Source organism: Papaver somniferum, chromosome 7 (assembly GCF_003573695.1).
Source record: "Papaver somniferum cultivar HN1 chromosome 7, ASM357369v1, whole genome shotgun sequence".
Lineage (NCBI taxonomy): Eukaryota > Viridiplantae > Streptophyta > Magnoliopsida > Ranunculales > Papaveraceae > Papaver > Papaver somniferum.
This window is the reverse complement of record NC_039364.1, coordinates 16,910,424-16,925,781: the sequence shown is the minus strand read 5'-3', so window position 1 is coordinate 16,925,781 and position 15,358 is coordinate 16,910,424.

Here is a 15,358-nt window from a genome sequence, read left to right as displayed (position 1 = left end):
TTCGCGAGTATATTGTATATACGGATGATGTCGATGGAGATGGAAATTGTGTCTATCATGGCATGACCGAACAATTAGGAATATTTGAGACGGCGGTTAGTAAAGGGATGACACCATGCCGATACGCTAGAAAGAGTATGGTCGATGAAAAAGAAGAGTTGTTATGAACAATTGGTAGATGATGATGAAGGGTTTGATAGTTTGCATGCTCGGGTGTTAGGGCCAGAGCATGAGATGAAGTTCCTTCCTACTGAATAATGGATGAAAATGCCGGTTTATGGGCATCTTGTGGCGGATACATTTAACTGTGTTTTTCATTATTTTTCCCCCACCGAACAAACAACTTATACGCCAAAGTGGAAAAAGTGCGAAGGATCTCTTAAGAAGAAAAGAGTTGTCTTGGCGTTCGTGAACGGGAATCATTTCATTGTTCTGAATCTCAAGGAAAATTGTCCATTGCCACCGGTTTGTCCGTTGACTAAAAAAAAATGATATAGACCCCAATCACTCGGAGGAATGGATGAAATTGTATGAGGAGAACCACCAATTATGGGATGCGTTGAAGCTATCAATTAACCCGTAGAAGGGAGAAATTCCTATTTATAAATTAGAAAGTGATGAAGAGTAATTTGGAAATGTGTGGTTCACTGCTACGCAACCTTTTGTTTTTTTGGAAGTTTGAATTGTAATCATTAAACCATATGTTATGACATGCCGGCATGATTTAGTTCAAACTTTACAATGCCGGGAATTGATTCCGGCTTAGAAAGTCTTTTTTCTTTTATGCCGAAAAAGCACCATAAGTACACAGAGTTATCAGGTTTAGTTCCGGCATTGAAATTAACTTCCTAATAACTCCGGAATTCTACACAGATCACTTATGTGTGAGGAAAAGAAAGAGTACTGGCATTATCGAGAAAAGCGTATCAATGCCAGAATTCTAAATTTCGTTGGTCCGGAAAAGACATAACTAATACTGTAAAAGAAACATTAGCAAACATCTTAGATCACTCGGTCCTTGGATTCTTGTGAACCCTCTTCTTCGTTTCCTTCCACAAGTCCTTTGCATTTGGATCTTCAACTTTGTCTATCTTTTCCTCGACTATCTTCATTTCTGTCGGGGTCATCACCTCTCCTTCCTTGTTCTTGCATTTAAACCAGTTTCCCAATTTTCTTAGCCGCGAACGTTGTTGTCATATTATTCTATTAGTATGTTCACTTTTATAAGTTTATAGATATAGTTCTAATAATAGGAAGTGAACAAGAATCACGTACCACCAACGTGAGGGTCTTTAGAAGTACGGGTACAGTAAGTTTTTCAACAGTTGTGGAGGGAGGTTCTTCTTGTGGAGGCACTGTTTCAGTGTCCGGGCGTACAATACAAGGATGTGAGTACCTCAAATGACTCCTGAGGAAGCTTGGTTCCGACTCGTAACCGTTTTCCTCCAATTCCCAACCAACCCTATCTAGTAGTAGTTGTTCTTCCCTTTCATTCCAATGTACAAGTAGAGGAGTTGGTTTGTAAACTACCAGTGTATGTTGTTCATCTGATAGACATTGAGGAAAGTCATGAGAGAATTTGGCATCAGATTTACCCGTAAGTTTTTTCTGTTTGTACCCAAGTTGGCGCATCACACGGCGATGGTTATGCATAACAAATCCTTTTGGAAGAAACAATGGTCCGTTGTAAAATGCTACATTGTCATGCCTTGTAAAGTGAACTCATCTTTCGTTTTTATATGGGGCAAACACTACATCTTCGACAACGATAGAGTCCAAAGCCTCTCTCATGGAGAGTAACCGAGTTCTGTTATTGGGCTTCGGTTTATTGTCGAAAAAGTATTTCTTAGATACAGGAATGTGTGGTGCCAAACCATACGTTGACGACTCCAAATATTTGTACTCCTTGAACAATGTTGGGAAGTGTTCATAAGCCCACACCTATGCCAATGAAAGTTCTTTCCAATGAAATGTATAAGAAAAGAACTAATTGAAAAACAAAATAACCAGTTCACATTACCTGTAATACAGTGAAATTTCCATTAAATTGACAGCGCCTTAGAAGATCTACGCATCTCCGCTAATAAATGTGCCAAGAAAGCAGTGACCCATGAATACTCATGAACCTTCTCCAAGGGATCCAATTATTGTAAGTGGTTCATATGCACCCTGTTACCATTAAAATCAGGGAATATTGCGATGCTCAAGAGGAACAACAGATAAGCAGCGATATAATGTGCTGAATTTTTTCGGCATTCAATTCCTTGCCCAACGTATGCCCAAACAACTCTCTGAGATTGATGACTTTAATAGTCGTTGTCATGGTATTCTTTGACATTACATATTTTCTTTTGTCATTGCCTCGTCCCAACCAAACAACTTTTTAGTCAGCTCCTAGATCTTGGACCATTCTAGGGTCTTACCGTCATATTCTTTCTTAACGGCTTCTCCAAAGATCTGTAGACCTAATATTCTTTGGACATCTTCAGGGATAATGGTCATCTCGCCAAAAGGAAAATGCATGGTATCAGTTAGAAGCAAAAAAACCTCTCCAAGAAGCAATTCGTCGTCACTTGATCAGTGGCCACATAATTTTCTACCGTGGATACAACCCAGATGCTCTTACTGTTGATTGAACAGCCCACACTCCCCTTCCAAATCCCGTGTATCCATTTGTTGATGGCGGCAAACACGGAAGGCTTTCTTGTGGTCATATCCAAACACACCAAACAAACTTCAATTCACTGGATGTCATATATAAACAATATAATAACAAGATGCAAACGTCTTACATAAGTTGAATAGATCCAACGTGCCCAAGAGTCCTTGTAGTCAAATAAGAGTTTCGGATCTCTCGGCTGACTCCAGTGTTTGCCATCATTGCGTGGAATAATATCATATGTTTTTGGGAGGTGCTTTGGTGGGTCCTTTTCCTTTTTCTCACCGGCTTCAACTTCAGGTTGTCCTAAGCCATGTGAGGATGAGCCACCTGCTGGATCAGGAGGTACATATTTCTCTCACTGAGCATCATCATTGCTGCTTGTGTCTGTCTCCGGGGGAATCTCCTGAATCATGACCTTACCACGTTCCGGATCATCTCGACTACGTCGTGGCCGAGAAGACTTAGGTTTTCCTTCATCAAAAACTTTTCCCTTTCCTTTCTTCCTTTTTGCAGCTGTGGACCTACGTACAAAATAAGATTTAACAAAATAAGAAAATCAGAACCAGCATGGCCAGTGAACATAACGATACTGCCGGCAAAGGTTTCGGCATTGTAATTTGAAAGGATGTTATGCAGGTTTTCAGGTACCGCATTGTATGTAAATAAAATCCTATGTCGGTAATATGGGAATTGTCTACAGAGATTTAACAAAATAAGGTGATCAAAACCGGCATGGATAATGAACATTACGATACTGCAGGCAGAGGTGCCGGCGTTCAAATTTATAAGGTTTATATTCTGGTATTTTAATAACTTACATGCAATAAATGGGGGATACAGGACATATAAACCGGCATTGTATTCAAATTTAATGGTACGCCAAACTAAATTCGAATTTCAATTCACTAAATTCAATTTCAATTCACTAAATTCAATTTCAAATTCACTAAATTGCAAATTCAAATTTCCTTTTACCTAGTACAAACAACAAACATGCAATTTTCAATTTGTGTTTTTTATACTATGAAATAAACTTTAAGAATGCTTCAATAAACATAGACATCACTTACCTCATCATCTCTGTTATTTCCTCCTCATCATCTTGTTCAATAGATGCTTCTGATTTCGATTTACCACCAGGATTAGGTTTTGGTTTTTCAGGAGGTTTGCGAGGACCCATTCTATTTTGGGTTTGAAGAATTGAATGAATTTGGTTTAGAGGATGAAACCAAATAATGGAGTTCAGTGGTTTTGGAAGTTCTTTTGGAATTGCGAAGTGAAAACAAAGAAATTGAAAGATGGAACCGTTTTCATTCTATAACCGTCAATCTTATGTAGTAATGGAGTTTGTAACCCTTACATAAATGGAATGAGGGAGTTTGTAAGCGTTACATAAATGGAATGAGGGAGTATGTAACGGTTACAATGGAGAAGAATAAGGAGTTAGAATTAGTTGTCGAACTTTCATAAGTGGAATTAAGGGGTTTGTAACTGCCACATAAATTGAGTTTGTAACAGTCATAATTCCGACATGGACATATGGTATAATTCTATGCCGGCATCCTGAAAATAAGTTTAAATTGTGTCTACAATACCGGCGCTTGTAACGGTATAATATTTGGTTCCTTTTCAATGCCGGCACTGGAAATAAACTTAAGGAAAAAAACAACATTAACCACAAAATCTTAAGGAAATAAATAACATTAACCCAAACAGGCCCTCATACTAATCTTAAGGAAATTAAATTAGAAACATTAACCGCATAAACAACGTTACACATGAAATGAAAGATCTTAAGCTAATTGCAACTAACATCATTTCTCGGGACGAGATTTAAGAAACAAAGCAGCTTCGAAATTCCTAAAAGGGTCTTTTCTCCAATTGGTATATGCGTCCTGAGATTGATACCTATTCCCTCTGAATCTTGCGAGAAACTCGTTGTATTTGCGACATAATTTTATGAGGGCAATTGTGCGATTCGCTATAAACACATCCCCATAATCCATTTTGCGTTTATTGCACTTGCCGTCCACAAACTTCAGCATATAAGGACCATCCTCAAAAAGACCCCAAAAAAGATTTGAAGGGCGGTGATCTTCCGGGAGATCCGATACTATGTAGTAATTTTTAATCTATTGGGTTTGTTCCTCAACATCCTCTTCTATCTTCGCTTGTTTTACACGTTCGTATATCTCTTTAGTTTCTTTGCAATATTTTGCTTCTATTGCTGCCTGTTCTTCTACTCTTTTCCTTCTAAGTATCTCTACTTCCATTGCGGCAAGTGACTTGGTGGTTTGCTCCTTCCTTCTAAGTTTTTCTAGTATCATGGGAATTGAGTTGGTGATGGATGATGATTGATTCCCTATTGGAGTGGATACTTTTTTTCATATAAAAATTCTCTTAAATCGGTAGTTGGTGATTGATTTGCCATCAGAGAAATGTGTTGGAGCTCACATTTAAAAGCCGGAACATGGTTAACGAAATATGTTCGACCATGCATTGAACATATACTTTTTTTCATATACTTTTTATGCATTGGATGTTCAATTCCGGCAGTTAAAGGAAGATGTTCGACCATGCCAGTAGTGTAAACTGGCACAGTATTGTATACAAATTCAAAGACGGAACATGGTTTATTGTAGACAGAATTTTGACACCATATTCCGGCATAAAATAATATATGGTTTCTATGCCGGAGATATAACAATATTGAATTATGTTAACGATGTAAGCCGGAACTATAATTTATTTCAAATGTAATCCTTGTTGCAGGAAGCACGAACGCACTTAGCACGTGCATCAAGCCTTTAAACCACCTGGTGACCCAAGTGGACGAGTTTAGTCTCGTGAGGGTTTACATAGAGATGTACTCACAAAACCTTAACAAAAACTACCCTAAAAACCTAACCAAATGCCACTAAACTTATCAATCTTCTTAGGAATAATCCGTCTCTGATTCACCCAGCTGATGGTATTCCGTGATTTTGCTTATAATGTGGTTCACGTTGGCATCAAACATGAATGCTTCTCCCTTTTCCTGTAAGTAACGCGTTTTCACGGCTTCATGCTACAAAAACAACACAAAAACTTAGTTTGTTACATAAAATTTGAAAAAGAGTGGATTGTGTCGAATTTATCATAAAGATACTTACAAGTTGTTGAGAAGACAATCTATTGCGAGTAGCTTGATCGATCCGATGTTTTATTTTTAGATACTCAACCACCGCATTTAGGATGATGTCGTGTCGATGCTCGATTTGTTGAGCAGTTTTTCCTTTCGGGTTACCGTAATCATGAATAAATTTGTTAAAAATCTTCAACCACATGGAATCCCGTGTGTTTTTATCTATAGTTGAAGGACGAGTTTCGGCGTACCATGCTTGGGTGATTTCTAAGTCTTCCTCGGAGTCGAACGATGCCATTTGTTGTATGTGGGATTAGGTACTATACTTAGCTATTTGTAGATGATTATTCTAGGGTTTAGGGTTTCTAAGTTAAGAGGCTCAAGGAGATATATAAGAACACACAAGTTTTGGGATTTTGGGTCCAAGTATTAGCTCTCCTTATATATAGAAAAACCTCAACGAGTAGTTTTTTTGAAATCACCCAAAATCCGGCATAGAATTAAATGTGACATGGGATGTCGGCCCCCAGTACCAGTATAGTTTACCGTTAGATGTTCATGCCGGAACAAGTGAATTTCTTCACAGAGAAATATGCAACTATTACCGGCATGGTTGAACAACATGGTTTAGCGCCGGTACGATATACCGGCATTGCATATATTATTGCGACCATGCCGGTATTTGAGAATTTCAAAAAAAAATGGCTAGTTTTTTGAAAAATAAGACCGCTGGATATTCATTTCTATATAATACCCCCCATTCCTTTGGAAAGATCAACAAAAAGCACCCACCAAATAACAAAAATCCTTCTCTCAAGAAATAGGTCAATCAAGCACGGTTGAAGTTCACAAGCGATGGGAGATTCATCATCAAGCTCTATTTGCAAAGTAAGTAGATTGAACATTACTAACAATATATGGAAGTTAAAATCTTCACTACTATGACGCATAACTAATATAATCTTCTCTTACAGAATCATCATTGCAGGTGTCATATTTGCAAGTCACCTTATCATCTATCCATGGAGTGTCCTTTTATCTATTTAAAGTCAAGAACCTGTGATGGGACATGCCAGTTTTGGATTGCAAAAACTGATGATGCTGAAAATGGAAGAATGTTTCTAAGGTGTTTGAATTACCCAAAGTGTGATGAGTTTCAATGGTTTGACAAAGCTGTTGAACTAACAGAATCAACAGAAAACGACAAGGGCCAATGCAAGCCTATCGATGGGTGTGATGGGTGTTATATGAAGGGAAAGGAATATGTTGAAAGAGAAGAAAAACCAATGAAGATGGTCCTTGACACTCTCCTTCCGGACGATGTCTTCGAAGAGATTCGAGAAAGGCTCAAAGGTTCCGCAATTGTTGAAAAGGGATGGCTTACTAAATAGGAGATCATCTTAAACCAAAAGTGCTCCATTACCATGTTTTAGTATGTTTTAATTTAAAGTTTGAAATCTAATGTAATAGATTATCTAGGAATGAAATAAATAGAGCATTCATAACCTATTTATAAACAATACCAGTATAGTATATTTATCAAAATCCAATGCTGGAATTATGCAAAACTATGCAAGAGTAAGAAAATCAGAATTCTGGCGTAGATTCAATAATTTTTTTAATCCCGGAACTACCCATAGCTTGGTCATTTTCATCCATTGTGCCCGGCATGGTTTTGGAGTAAATTTTTCCGTGCCGGTACAAATGGCGCACAGAATTTAAATTGATTTTTATACCGGAACCAATACCGGTGTTGTGGAACTTAAACATTTGAATGCCGGCGCTTCTTGTGTAAATAAAACTTACAGAGACAACCTTTTACTAGAAATCTAAACATGTTCAACATAAACCAAACAACTGAATCGTGCTTAAATGTTCTTCATCAAAGTATCATAAACCAAAAGTAAACCAAACAAATAAAGATTTCAACCAAAAACACAACTATAGAGTTCAACAATGTTAGAAATCGTTCAAAACATAACAACCACCATCCAAATAACGAAACACAATAACGAAACACAACTATAGAGTTCATCACTTGGTCTTTTGCTTCTTGGAAACGAGCACCTTCTTTCTTTCCCAAACAAAGTTCTTTCACTTGGGTCTTCAATTTTATCAAGCTTTTCCACGACTTCCTTCATTTCTTTAAGGGATAGCACCTCTCCTTCCTCGTACTTGCAACTTAACATCTTCTTCAACTTGCCAAGCCGACGCCGCTAGTTTCATACATACGACACAAAATGAGTATATATATGATAATATAAAATTATGTGTACATTAAACGTTTAAGCAATTAACAATACTTACTAACAATCTAACGGTCTTATTAAGTTGGGTCATCGTAGGTGGTGCCTCTATAGGTGTTGGAACGGGAGGGTTTTTCTGGGGTGGAACTTCGACGTCTTCCGGGCGCACGATAAAAGGATGTGACCATTCCAAGTAATTTCCAATGTAGAAGGGATCGGCTTCATCACCGTTGATCGCAAGCTCCCAATTACTAGTATCTACCAAATGACGCGGTTATCTATCCCTCCAATGTGTTGGTTCTGGAATTGGACCATACTCTACCCTCAAACTTGTGGAACTTGTCATGGACACAGAAATGTCAATATGATACCTTTCAATAGAGGATGTCATGAAGGAGTGTAAGTGCTTGTATCCAAGTTGCCGCATCACACTTCGAGGATCAGCCATAACGTATCCCTTTGGGTGAAACAAAGGCCTATTGTAAAATACAACGTTATAAAACCTCAAATATTGGCGGTTTTCTCTAGCCTCCTTGTAAGGGTCGAACAAAAAATCTTTGGTAGTCATCCTAATCTCATTTTTATCAGTCGATGATCGTTACCGGTCTTCGGATGGCTGTTGAACTCGTACCTCTTGGCTCTAGGCTCCTCGGGGTCATCAACGGGATTAAACTTCAAGAAGGGGTTGTCCTTGAACAATGTTGGGAAATGTTCATAAGCCCACACCTATACAAATGTGAAATGATACATATAAAAATCAATAAATTTTGTTTCTAAGTTCATGAAAAGGGTACATGTGAACAGTATAAATAAGAACATAAGTTTAAAAACAAAATTACCTGGAGTAAAGTGAAATTCCCGAAAAATTGGTTTGTAACCGCCTTAGAGTCCCTTCTCATCTCCATCATCAAATGTGTCATTACTATGGTTCCCAAAGAATAAGTAAAGACATCTTCCAACAGATCCAAGTATTGAAGGTAGTTTGCACTAACCCTGTTGCCACTAGTGTCAGGGAATACCCTAGTGCCCAAGATGAATAACAGGTACGCAGCAGCTGTATAAAGAATCTGTGCGGGGTCCCGTCCATCCTTCAAACTTCTTTCCTTTGAGTTTTGAAACTTCTTCTTAAGCAGGGTCAGCTTGATGGTCTTTGTCCTACTAATCTTAGATACATATAAGCTTTCCACAGAAGTTTTATAGTCCCAACCAAGCAACTTTTTAGTAAGCTCGTGCAACTTCGTCCATTCTAGCTCAAAATAATGATTATATCCTTCTGCAATTGATTTGTCTGTAAAACTCAAGCCTAGAATGTTCTGAGCATCATCAGGGATCAAGGTCATCTCGCCAAACGGGAAGTGCATGGTATCTGATTCACCATGATACCTTTCGACGAAGAAATTGACTGTCACAATATATGGCTTCACATAATTTTGAACCAAACGATATAGACCAGAATCCTTAACTATTGCTTGAACCTCTTCATGCTCCTTAGACAAATCCCAATGAGCCGCGGCTTGGTTTCGGCAAACACGCACGCCTTCGTATGATCCTACAATTAGGAGATAATACGATTAAGAGGTTTTGTATAAATACAAAACAATACATATGCACGAGATAGAAATTCTTACATAGGTTTGATATATAGTACGAGCCCACGAGTTCTTGTAGCCAAACAGATACCCCGGATCATGAGAAGTTGCGCCCCAAATTTTACCACGATCAAGGTCGGGTATCATGTCATCAACATGAGGAAGGTGCGAACCTTTAACTTTTTACTTTTTCTTTGCCTTTCCCCTTGCCATGTGTGGGTTGTTACACGTTCTTCCACTACTCCTTGGCTTTGGTTTTCTAATTGAGTTGGATCAATCTTATTATCTTCCTCTTCACTTTCCTCTTCATCTTGCTCATCTTGCTCATCTTCCTCCTCAACTGCTTCGGTAGATTCACGGATTACGAGTTTACTACGGTCACGAACACTCTCCCAAACTTCACCTCTTGTATCATCCCCCAATCGGATTTGCGACCTTGGTCTTTCCCTCGAGGAGGCAGAGGCTGAGGTGTATCAAGACCATCCTTCCTTCTTTTCTTAGTGACAGCATCTTTAGCTTTTCCTTTGTTAGCCTCCTTTGGTTTAGATTCCTTTGCTTTGGATCTATTTCAAAAGAAGCACAAAATAAATATAAGACAACTAACTTTCATTTATAATACCGGCATCTTGAAAAAAATATCGAACATGTCGGGAGCTAATACCAGCATTGTAAATTCAAACGATTACATACCGGGAGTAACTACCAGCATTGACAAATAAATTTTTAGGATGCCGGTACACTATAGGAAATTCCTGGATAAGAAAACACCAGTATCGGAAGCTACGTAAAATAAAAAGAAATGCCGAAACAGAGTACCGGCATTGAAAAAAATTTGTCAAGGACGCCGGTAGTAGTTCTAAAGTTTCTGGATACCAAAAATCAAGTACCGGCATGTAATCTAATCTAAAATGTACGTTGGTACAAATAACAAAATCCTAGGGTTTTCTGTTTATTAGAAGCTTACTACCGGCGTACTCGTAAAAGTTCAAATCAATGTCGGTACTAGGTTCAGAAGTGGTGTTCATCCTAAATACAATGCTGAAACTAAGTTCTGGTGCGGTCTTCAACCTAAATTAGATGCCGGAACTGACTACCGGTGTGGTTTTCATCCTAGATTGAATGCCGGTATTGATTTTCGGTGTGGTATTCATACGAAATTGAGTGCCGGAACTACTGAAACTCAACTGTTTCAGTTAGGGTTTCACGATTTTGACCTAAACCCATAGCTACAAATCGATTGAAACACTAATTAAACAGTTTGTAGATGACTTACCTTCTCACATAAGCCATATTTCTGAGTAGTTGATCGTCCGATAACTCTTGTTGTTCGTGTTCTTTCTCTTGAGCAATCAAAGCAAGCCTTTTCTTTAATTTCAGTTGAGCAATCGATTTTGATTTCGATTGGGCATCTGATTTCAATCATGGAGGCATTCTTATGGGTTGGTTTTAATCGAAGAAGAAATTTTTGAATTAACGCTTAATCGACGATGAAGAACGATGGTGTGAATGATGAAGAAGATGAAGAAAAAAAAAATTGAAACCTAACCTAACTGAGAATGCCGGAACTGATAGTGTGGAAATGGGGGATATTTGATTTGGTTTTTAATTTTATGTTTTAGTTGAAAGGGTATAAAAGTCTTTTCAGAATGTTTTTTAATTAATGTAAGGGTGTTTTAGTATTTTCGGTCCAAAAAACACTCCTTAGAAGACACCTTTGGTTGGGGGAAGTAATTCATATCCCCAATTTGTTTCCATATCCCCATTTACGCGTTCTTTTCTATTGTATTTGGTGTGCTTGGGAACGACACACAAAAGACTTGCAAGTATACAAGGTCAAGTTTTAGTATAGAGAGTAAGCAAGGGATTAGTCCACAGGGAGTGGGAGCATACAAGAAATTTTCCTAAGCTAGCAATGGAGACAAGGCACTATGGCAGTGAGCAAGGCAAAGTAATATGGCAATTGCAAAGAACCAAAACAGTTAACAAAGCAAAGATGACAAAACAACATGGAACCAAGGCTGTGAGCCAAGGGCAGGGGTGAGTTTGTGCACTGATTTCAATGCACAACAGGCTTCAAAATACAAGAAATAAACAGCAAGATAGCTAAGAAATTTAGTTGAGCAGGGAGCAAAATAAGACTGAAATTGTAAGTGACTAAAATAAGGTATTGTGGTCTAAGCTAAGGCTTAGAGTCCACCTTTGTGTCCTATCCAAACAATGTGATCCTAGGTTGAGTTGAATATCCTATGCATACATCTAGAATGGGAGGAAAACTAATTTGCTCACTAGTTTGCCCCTAGTATTGACTGTCTTTTGACAGAACAATCAATCACAGGCACTATGAGCATTAGTCTCTTCCCATTGCTCAATCAAAACAATGCACTAAGGCTCTAACCTAGCATTCCACTATCAGACAGTGCACTGAGGTTTCATCTAAACCTCAGCTGCAACAATTTAGCTCATGCTCAACATATAAACAAAATTAACATTCATCACATATGATAATAAGAGCAAAATCAAACAAACCATGACTGAAAATTTACAAAACAAATGAACCAACAGTTGAGGAACTGGCTAGTCCAGTCCTCTTGGGTGAACCTCTGTCTAATCCAGGCATGCCTTTAACATTCTACATCGTTTCCCTTTTATAGCTTACAACAAAATACCCAAATTTTCTACAAACCCTAATTTGAAAATCCCCAAATCAGCAGGATTAGGGTTTCGATAAATAAAATTAACTCACCCTCTGATGCAAATAGACTCGACCCATGCTTGTTGATGTCCCTCTGATGCTCTTCCTGCTCCAATTGATGTACTGCAACCCTAGCTCGAGTTGTTTCATCAACTCCACACCTAGGGTTAAGAGAGATGTGGGTTTGAAAAAGCAACTAGGCTAGAGGGTTGGGGAAAGTGATGGTGATTGAGGTGGTGTCGGGGTATGGAGATGGTAGTGAGGCAGAGGGTGGCAGTGGACATGGAAGAGAGGCAGGAGCAGAGCTCGACTGCAACTGTCGGGGGAAGAAGAAGGTTTTTGGGAAAAAAAGATTTGGGGAAGAAGAACTTGTTTGGGTGAAGTCGATGGATTTGGAGATACGGTGTGAGGCGGGCTCATCAAAGTTTGATGTCAGCGACTGAAAAGCGACGGATCAACAAACTAGATGGAATCGAACGGCATCAAGGATACGGGATTAAGCGACCGTTGGATTGCGAGATACAACGAAGCTAACGACTCCAGATGGGGTTAGGTACTATGGTGTTTGACAGGAGCTTCGGATTTTGATGCAAAATGATGAGGTGGCCGTTGGATGATGAGATGGATCCAATCTGACGACTCTCATGGAAATGGGTATGGATAATGGAAATGGATTTGGGTAAGGGTTTTGGGTCTTGGGTATGCCAAGCCCATATCTTCTTTAAGAACAATTCTTCCTCTTCAAGCCCACTTCTAATTGATCCGGCTCTTGCAAACATCATTCTTCGCTTCCTCCTAGCGGGAGTCTTTGCCGTTCCTTTGCTCTTTTCGCTCCGTGAGTTAACTAGGATTTATTTAGTACCTAAAAATGCAAAATTAATTAAGAAAAGTATTTATTCTTGAAAACCACGAAAATACAGAATATGTGATAAAATGTAGAATTAATGCACAAAAGATGAGCTAAATGCCAACAAAAAGATATAGAAATATGCACTTTTTAGCACTCATCAAATACCCCCAAACCTGAATTTTACTTGTCCTCAAGTAAAACAAAACTAAGGAAATCCTACCTATACCACTGTCGCTGGTCTCTCGAATGCATTTAGCGTATGCACTAAGCCTTTTAAACCACTAAGTGTCCCTAGTGGACGAGTTAAGTCTCGTGAAGGTTTGCTTAGAACGTACCTACAAAGTTCTAGGTCAAAATATAAGCTCAGATTCCATCAAATGTGACATGTGCAAGTCAGTTTAAGCTCACAGCAAAATGGAGATGTCAATCTAGCTATCAAAGGCACAATCCTAGCACTGATAACAAATAAAGACATGTGATAAGAGTGTAAAGTGTATCTACACATGTGTAAAGAAAGATCGGATGTTATGACTACTAATCACCAAGAGATAGTTTCTCAGGCTAAGAACCAAGGTCGAAATCTAGCTAGCTGTCCGGACTTTACGAGAATTGTGAATGAGTAGGAGGTATTTCACAATTACTCGCGTTGTACATCAATGGCATACACCCTTCCTTGCTTATTACAATGAAACAACAAATTGACTATTTACATGACTCTTATTTACATTGACTACTCTCTTTTATTTTTGGAACAAGAGATGATGGAATTGATAAATACTTGATTGATTTTTTCATTTTTTTCATTCTTTTTCTTTTTCTTTTTTTTGATTTTTTTTTTTTTTTTGAATAAAACATCATTTTTTTTATTTTTTTTTTTGAAAAGGAAACACTTTTGATACATATACAAAAGGAAACAAAAGATTACATGACACTTTGCAAGAGGTAGCCCTTTTTGATGCACCCAGTTAAATTCGATGGTTGTCTTTCTTAATGTAACCTCCACCTTCTATCCCAACCAACCAAAGAACAAGCTAGTCAAGTTTCGTTCAGTATTCTAAAGTGATTGGCAATCGTGACTTCCTATCAAACACCTTGAAGATCGAGGCTATACATGTATTGGTAGATCGTGTGCGTGCAAATTTCTTATCACTATGTGAATTGTGCTAGAATCAGGGTGCCTAAATATCTAGACTAAGACTCCTAATAATTACATATTTGCACAAGAGTCAACATTTCAAGGTAAATGAGCTCCATTTTTATGTTTTGTTTTTTCAATTTTTCATTTTTTATTTTCATTTTTCATTTTTTTCAAAAAGAAGGAGTTCTTGTTTTCAATTATGGCATATTATCAAAGTATCTACTTTTCACCCCCAAACCTAAACTAAACATTGTCCTCAATGTTTCAAAATATGAACAAAATTATAATACAACATATGAAGAGGATCATGTTGAGTAGAGAAAAAAGAAAGAGAATACCCGATTTCGGCGAAAGCAATATTAGAACTCCGTTATTCAAGGCAAGAATCCAACATATGTCAGTCGAGATCATATTGGATTAGCAAAATATATACAAAAGTAACAAAAAGGTTTTTAAGAAATTTTATCTACTGGATTATATACAAAAATTCACCATACACTAACAATCTAAAGAGATGAGGATCAACCCAAAAGACAAAGTGTAGAGGTTTCAACATCTTCACACAAATATAACAGGAAAGAAACGCAAGTGAAACTGTGAAACAAAATGAGCTACCCCCAAACCTGGATTTTTCAACGGATAAAATTTTGGAAACAAAATCTCGCAGTTTTGGGGGTTCATCATGCACAAGGTCTAGCTCGAAATGAACTGTGCTAGGGACGGGAAAACATGCTAATTCCAACTGTGGCTCCTCAAAGATATTATACTTAGATGGAAAATAGTCCAAGAGGACTTGGGAAGCACACAGTTCCAATCCTAGATTAGGGACTCTCAGAAAAGTCGGTTTGACAATATGGGTACAAACCAAATCTAGGTTGGGTGGAAGGCCATCAGATTGTGACTTATGTAGGACGATAGGCACATCATTAATAATCACATCAACATCTCCTAAGTCTTCTACACGTGTCACAACATGCTTACAATCATCAAACAAATTGGCAAGATCACAATCAGAGTCATCAACATCATCAACAGATTCATTCTCATGCATCGGCAA